This window comes from Mesoplodon densirostris, chromosome 2 (assembly GCF_025265405.1).
Source record: "Mesoplodon densirostris isolate mMesDen1 chromosome 2, mMesDen1 primary haplotype, whole genome shotgun sequence".
NCBI lineage: Eukaryota > Metazoa > Chordata > Mammalia > Artiodactyla > Ziphiidae > Mesoplodon > Mesoplodon densirostris.
This window is the reverse complement of record NC_082662.1, coordinates 133,454,658-133,462,577: the sequence shown is the minus strand read 5'-3', so window position 1 is coordinate 133,462,577 and position 7,920 is coordinate 133,454,658. Positions and strand designations below refer to the sequence as shown.

At 37.6% G+C, this 7,920-nt stretch overlaps 1 long non-coding RNA gene and 1 pseudogene across 1 annotated transcript in view; both read left to right on the top strand.

Moving 5' to 3' along the window:
* Positions 1–5,749, top strand: part of LOC132484405 (uncharacterized) — a 185,798-nt gene extending 180,049 nt beyond the window's left edge. Inside the window, exon 4 of the long non-coding RNA XR_009531179.1 lies at positions 5,693–5,749. This is a non-coding gene — a long non-coding RNA (uncharacterized LOC132484405). The remainder of the gene's footprint in view (positions 1–5,692) is intronic.
* A 100-nt stretch (positions 5,750–5,849) lies between these two features.
* LOC132476170 (ferritin light chain-like) lies at positions 5,850–7,679 on the top strand (annotated as a pseudogene).
* Positions 7,680–7,920: the final 241 nt, after the last annotated feature.

Below are 7,920 nucleotides of genomic sequence, written 5' to 3'. Positions count from 1 at the left end.
CAGAAAAAGTAGGAATGGCTATATTAATATCAGATAAAGTAGACTTCAGAGCAAAGGAAATTATTAGGGGCAAACAGGGTCATTACATAAAGATAACAGGAATAATCCACCTAGATGACCTAATGATACTAAATGTGTGTGCACCAAACAACAGAACTTCAAAATATATGAAGCAAACACTGAAAAAAGTAGTAAAAGGAGAAAATTTTAAATCTACAATTATGATTTGAGACTTCAGCACAGCAATTTATAGAACTACCAGAGAGAAAAAATCAGCAAGAATATGGAAGAAATGAAAACATCATCAATCAATAGGATATAACTGACATTTAAAGAACACACTCAGTGACAGCAGAATACATATTCAAGTGTCCATGGAATATTCACTCATATACTATATACTGGGCAATAAAAAGAACCTTAGCAGATTTAAATTGTAATGTGCCTAAGTGTTGGATGCTAAGACTCAGAGGTTTTCTTATTTCTTTCATTTATATATTCATAAAAATTATCAGATTTAAAAGAATTAAAATCATAGAGTATGTTCTCTAGCCATAATGGAATCAGACTAGAAATCAATAACAGAAAGACAACAGGAAAGTCTTCAATCACATGAAAACTAAACATCACAATTCCAAATATCTCATGGGTAAAAAAGACAGCATCAAGGAAATATTGTTTAATGCATAGAATAAAAGAAAATGGAGATATAACAGATCAAAGTTTGCAGAATGAAGTGAAAGCAATGCTGAAAGGGAAGTTTATAGCACTAAATTGGGAAAGAAAGTGTTTCAAAGCAATAATCTAATTTTCTATATTACAACAGTAAAAAAGGAAGAGGAAAAAAACACTAAACAAGCAGAAAGAAGGAAATAATAAAGATGAAATAGAAATCCATGAAACTGAAAACAGGAAAATAGGGGGGAAAATCAATGAAACAAAAGGCTGGTTCTTGGAAATAAACAATCTAATCAATAAAGATCTAGCAAAACTGATAAAGATAAAAAGATGGATGGCACAAATCACAGGTATCAGAAATGCAACCAGGGATACCATGACATATCCTGCAGGTTAATAAGGGACAAGTTGTTATGAACAAGTCTACACTATAAATTCAAAAATGTAGGTGAAATGGGCCAATGCTTCTACGCTCAAAACTACCAAAACTCAGCCAAGATGAAATAGATAATCTCAATTTTCCTGTAACCATTAGAAACACTGGTTTTTCATTTAAAAACTCCCAAAAGGAATATTCAGGTTTAGATGTTTCACTTTTACCCAAGACATAAAGAATTAACACCAATTTTACATGATTTGATAAGAAAGAGAAGTAGAAGGAACAGTTCCTAATTAAATTTATGAAGCCAGTATTACCTTGATACCAAAACCGGACAGGGATAGTATAGAAAGAAGAAAACTACAGACCAATATTTTTTTATGAAATTGGCTGTAAAAATCCTCTGCCAAATATTAGCAAATTAAATCCAGAAATATATAAAAAGAATAATATACCATGACCAAGTGGCATTTATTCTAGTTATGCAAAGTTGGTTAAATATTTGAAAATCAAACAATATTATCCACCATATCCAATAGATTAAAGGGAAAAGTCATGTGATCCTATCCAATAATGCAGAGAAAGCACTTGACAAAATCCAATCTCATTCATGATTTTAACAAAAGAAGAAAAAAGAACTCCAAGCAAACTAGGAATAGAAAAAGAACATACTGAAACTCATAAAGATGATCTACAAACAACCTATACCGACATTATATTTAACTGTGAAAGACTGAATGTAATCTCTGTAAGATCAGAAACAAGGCACGGATATCTGCTCTCACCACTTTTATTAAATATATTACTGGAGGTTCTAGTAAGAAAATAAAGCAAAAATAAATAAATACATACATTTAAAAGTTAAATTTTTAAAAAGTTCATTTAAAAGATAAAAGGACTATTCCTACTATGTTGAATAGGAAGGAATATATCCTACTGAATGTTGAAGAGTAATATATCCTATTATATTGCCTAAGGAAAAGTAAAACTCTCGGTGTCTGAAGAGGAGATGATAATCTAAATGGAGAAAATACCAAGGAATCCACAAAAAGCTTGAGAAATAATATTAGTCTGTAAATGTTTTAGAGTACAAGATCAACACAATTTTATCACATTATATATTAATAACAAATGTGTAGAAGCTTAAATTAAAATATGTGATGCCATTGACAACTGACCTAAATAAATACTTAAATACAAGCCCAATAAGACATTTATAGGACCTCTATACTGAAAATTACAAAATGCTGATGAAGAAAACATTTAAAGTCCCAAACAAATAGGGAGACATACCTTGTTCATGGATTAGAAAACACAACATAATAAAGATGTCAATTCTCCCCAAGTTAAGAGGCTTAACACAATTACTCTTAAAATGCCCTCAAGGTTTTTGCGGATATAGACAAGCTTTTTCTAAGATTTATATGGTAAGAAGAGGCTGAAGAATAGCTAAAACAATTTGTAAAGGAAGATTAAAATGGGAGGAATTAATCCACCCAATTTCAAGACTTTGCAGCAATTTTGGAGGGTAGATACATAGATCAATGGAATGGAATAGAGAACCCAGAAACAGACTGACATAAATACATTTAACCTGTTTTTGACAGCAGTGCAAAAGCTATCAAGGAAGAATAGACATTTCAAAAAATGGTACTGAAACAGTTGGACATCCCTCGACAAAAACAAACAAAAAATGAACCTTAACCTAAACCTCCACACCTTACACAAAAATTAAATCAAAGTGGATCATAGTCTTAAATGTAAAAGCAGGACATTTTTTGAAAAAAAATAGGAGAAAATCTTTGGCATCTAGAACTAGGTGAATAATTCTTAGACTTGACACCGAAAGTATGATCAATAAAAGCAAAAACTGATACATTGGATCTCATCAAAATGAGTTAAAAATGCTTCATAGAAGATCCTTTTAAGTGGATGAAAACTCAAATTACACAGTGGGAAAACATATTTGAAAATCCCATATGAGACAGATGACTTGTATCTATAATATACAAAGAACTCTCCAAACAACTTAAAAAAATCCAACTAGAAAATAGGCAGAAGACAGGAACAGACATTTCATGGAAGAGAATATACACATGGCAAAGAAGCACATGAAAAGATGCTCAACATCATTAGCATTAGGGAAATGCAAATTAAGACCATAATGAGATATCAGAGAATAACTAAAATTATAGTGACAACATCAAATGCTGGCGAGTACGTAGAAAAGTTATATCACGTCACTGGTGGGAAAATAAAATGGTTTAGCCACTCTGAGAAACAGCTTGACAGTCTCTTTTAATCCTAAAAGTAGATTCACCCTACAATGCAGTAATTGTACTCTTGAGCATTTATCCAAAAGAAACAAAAACTTAATTAAGTTCCCACAGAAACTTACACATAAATGTTCAGAGCAGTTTTATTTATAATAGCCAATAACTGGCAACTACCCAAATGTCTTTCAATGGATGAATGTTGAAACAAATTGTGATAAAATCTTATGATAGAATACTACCGAGCAACGATAAGGAACAAATTATTAATATATGCAAAAATTAAAATGAACTTCAAGGGAATGATGCTGAAGAAAAAATTTTTAAAAGCCAATCTCCAAAGATTAAGTAATTCATGATTATGTTTACATATTATTCTTAAAATAACAAAACTGTGGAGATGGAGAACAGATTAGAAATTGCCAAGGGTTAGAGATGGGGGTAGAAGGTACAGTGGGGAAACTTTGTGAGGTTTTTGTGGTCCCAGTACAAATAATACAGCACTCTTGGTTTTAATCCCTAAAGATGTTTAAAAACAATTCCTAATAAGAGTTGTCCAGATATTTAGCAATGGCAGCAGATTACAGGTATAGCTCCCCAACATGACAACTTCAAAAGAGATTGTACTAATTCAATGCATATGTTAATTTTAAAAAGGCCAGTCACAGTACTTAAATGGTATATATCTTAACGATATTATTCTAAGTATCTAGCTATACCAGATGGACTAGCAGGATTTTCTGTCCATTCAATCTTATTTAAGACAGTAAATCTTATAATAAGAGAGTTAAAAAAAGAAAAAGAAAAAAACAACAAACCTCAACTACAGTTGGGTATTCTCATAGGAAGATGAGGTGAAAAAAGTAGCAGTGGTTCAAAAGCTTAAGCAGTGGCACCTAAATTTGGCTGCATATTAGAATCATCTGAAGCACTTTTTAAAAACCCTCACACTGACTGTTGGTCATCCTAGACCAATAAAATAACTTTAAATCTCCTCAGACGATGCCAGTGTCTAGCCAGAACTGAGAACCAGAGGACTAAGCAGAAGGGGATGTTTCTACAAAGATTTCTTAACAATAAGTCCTTTCACCCAATCAGATTTACCTTCCCACAAAGGGGTAAAGAAGGCTAGATGTTGTCCATACTTGCTTCGCTTTAATTAGCACTTGTGACTTGCCCAAATCCTAGATCATGTTTCCCCTAAATTTCATGTTATTCCCTAAGTTTTTTCAAATCCAGGGCTAAGGGGTTTGCCAGATGAGATTTTAAGTGTTCACACAGGGGAAGTCCCTGGCAAACCAGGAAAGTGGTCACTCTACATTGAATTGTAAAGTATCCTAAATAACCCTGCCACTGCTCCCAGATACTAGTCTGTGCCAATCAGTGGAGAAAAGGCATTCTCCATTACTACCACGGCAAATGCTGCTGTACTTGCCTTGGCTACTCCCTATCTTTTCCAGGCGTCACTCCCCTTAACCTGCTGGTGGACGCTTTGGCAGCTGACAAGGCAGATATTTTTAAACTTTAAGGTGAATAAAAATCATCTGGAGGGCCAGTTATAACAGAGATCACTGAGCCCCACTAGAGTTGCTGATTCCATAGGGCTGGGATAGGGCCCTAAACCTTGAATATCTGACACATTATCAGGGGATGCTGGTAAAGCTGGTCAGGTTGTTACTGAATGCTGGTTCGTGTGTCTGAAGCACACTGAGGCCAAACAAACCTAAAGGTTGGAGTCTGGAGAAGAGAAAGGTTTATTGCAGGATCGAGCAAGGAGAGGGGTGGTCCGTGTTCCAAAACCCCTGAAATCTCCAAAGGATTTCAGCAAAGCATTTTTAAAGGCCAGGTGAGGGAGGGACATCCCAGGGCATGTGATCAGCTCGTGCACAATCCTCTGATTGGCTGATGTTGAGGCCACAAGGCAGGTAACATTATCCATCCTTAGGTGCCAGAAGGTCTGGGGGCTACATGCTCTTGATCATCAAGGAGTTCATTTCTTCCATTGGGTGGTGGTTTTTAGCATCTGAAAACTCAAGAAATATGCCTGAGATACTATTATCTGAGTACTTCAGAGAGAAACTACAATAGAGGATATGGTGGATGGGTCTGTCCTAGGAAGGCCCCATAGGGTACTGCTTGGTTACAAGGTGACCATACTTTGAGAACCACTGCTCTAGTGGCTTGGAATGTTAGGAAAGTAATGGAAGAATCCCTTCCCAGATCTAGATTCTAGTATCACCAGCTATTTTGGTGGGAGGAAGGGTAAGTTTTGTCCTTGCTTGGACTTCTTGTTCATTTATATCAAAGCCTATTTGAGGCAGTGCGTTCGGCAGTCCTGGAGATCTGTCTTTTGCTTCAACAGTGTTTGGAATGAACAGACCCAGGGACGCTCCTTGCTCCAGCCCCCGACCACCCTCCAACCTTTTTTCCTTTCGCAACCTTTGGAATCAGACACTCAGCTATCCTCAGCCTCCAGGACAGGCCAACACCAGTTTTTGAGCTTAGCTCCTTATCCCTGATCAACCACGAGTTCCCAGGTTCGTCAGAATTATTCCACCGAGGTGGAGGCTCCCGTCCACCGCCTGTTCATCTTGCATCTGTGGACACTTACCTCTCTCTGAGCATCTATTTCGACAGCAACAATGGACTCTGGACAGTATGGGCCACATTTTTCGCCAGCTGGCTGAGGAGAAGTGTGAGGGCGCCCAGCGCCTCTTGAAAATGCAAAACCAGTGCTGCGGCCGCGCCCTCTTCCAGGATGCATGGAAGCCTTCTCAGGATGAGTGGGGTAAAACCCAGGATGCTGTGGAAGCCGCCATTCTTAGGGAGAAGAATCTGAACCAGGCACTATCGGATCTGCGCGCCCTGGGTCCTGCCTTGCAGACTCCCAGCTCTGTGACTTCCTGGAGAGCCGCTTCCTGGAGGAGCAGGTGAAACTCATCCAGAAGATGGGCGACCACCTGACCAACCTCCGCAGGCTGGCTGGTCCGCAGGCTGTGCTGGGCGAGCATCTCTTTGAAAGGCTCACCCTCGAGCCAAACAGGAGTCTCTGAAGTCCAGCCGCATCTGAGGAGACCCTCTGGCGTCAGAGCTTCTGCCTGAAGCCCCGCTCTGAAGCCACTAGGCAGCTTTGTAACTGCCCTGGAGCCCTCTCCCAAGACTTGGACCAAATGGAAACAATAACGCTTTTTGAAGAAGGAAAAAAAAAAGCCTATTTGAAATACAAACAGAATAAAGCGAAAAAAAGAAATATATACATATATTCACGTTCTTTTAACATATGAATTGCCCCACTTTATCTGTGTGAAGTAAGTTTGTTCCAATTATTGGGCTGGTTCTCAAGCTTTGCTGCTCGTTTGAATTACCTAAAGAGCTTTGAAGAAAAACATTGGTGTCTGGGTCCCAGCCCCAGAGATTTTGATTCAGTAGGTCTAGGCAGGAGCCTGGGCACCGGGAGGTCTCAGAGTTCCCCAGGTGATTCTAATGTGCAGCAACTTTGTGAACCACCTCTTGGCTTCAATGCAGCTAGTCATCAGATATTAAATCTAAGACACATGGACTACTAGTGTGTGAGCTCTGTTGCTAGGTGTATTCCATTTTCTTCCTCCTGGAAGATTCGTGCCAGGGAAAATGATTGATAGTTGTGTTACTTCTCTGAAATGGATGGAAATTTCCAATTAGCGTGAACAGGGGAGGGCGAATGGGTGAATGCAATAAGGTGTATCATTTACGTATTGCCCTATGTGTATGGCTAGAAGCTTTTGCAACTGAGGTCTGCCCTACTTTTCATGCTAATGGTAATGCTTGTCTTCCTAATGCAGGTGTAAACCTTATAAGCCCATAGGTAGACAGCATCACAAAATATTTACCCCTCCCCACTGGCCCACTCTCAAGCTTCACTCCCCTTCCCCAATACACAAATGTACATCAATGCACTTGAGACCAATACCAACATACTGACCTTCAATTCTTCTACTTTGCAGCTTCCCTCTTATCAGGAGATGTCAGCATTTAGTGCAAGGACAAATGCTTGCCTCTTGAGGAGTAATGTAGACAAAGCCTCCAAGAGACAAATAGCCCTTAGGGAGAGGGAAATAGTCTTTCAAAAAGGTTGATGCCCAGAGGAGGCGTTTTCAGTCATCTCACCTTAGAGGTCAAATATCCAAAATTAAAAAGGTTAAAAAAAAAAAGAAGAAAGCAAGGAAGAAAAGAAGGAAACAATTTTCTTATCTCATAGTAATAAGGCAGTTTTCCTTAAAAAAAAGACTCAAGCCTTAAATTCTCTTTCCTAATCAAAATGTGCTTTTCCATCTTTAGACTATTCCTCTTATATCGTGTATTATTCATGATGTTTAATTCTTGAAATAGCACATGGCTGAAAACAGAAGCTAACCTCTTGTTCACTATGAATTAAATCTTCTTTTCCTAGGACCCGTCTACAATGTACAATTTGGGGTTGGCCAACATAATTATTTTCTCTGAAATACGTTACAGCATTTTGCCTTTTCAATATATAGTTATACAATACATTGTTAACACAACATATTTAATATAGTCAATATAGTAAATACAACTATAACACACATGATA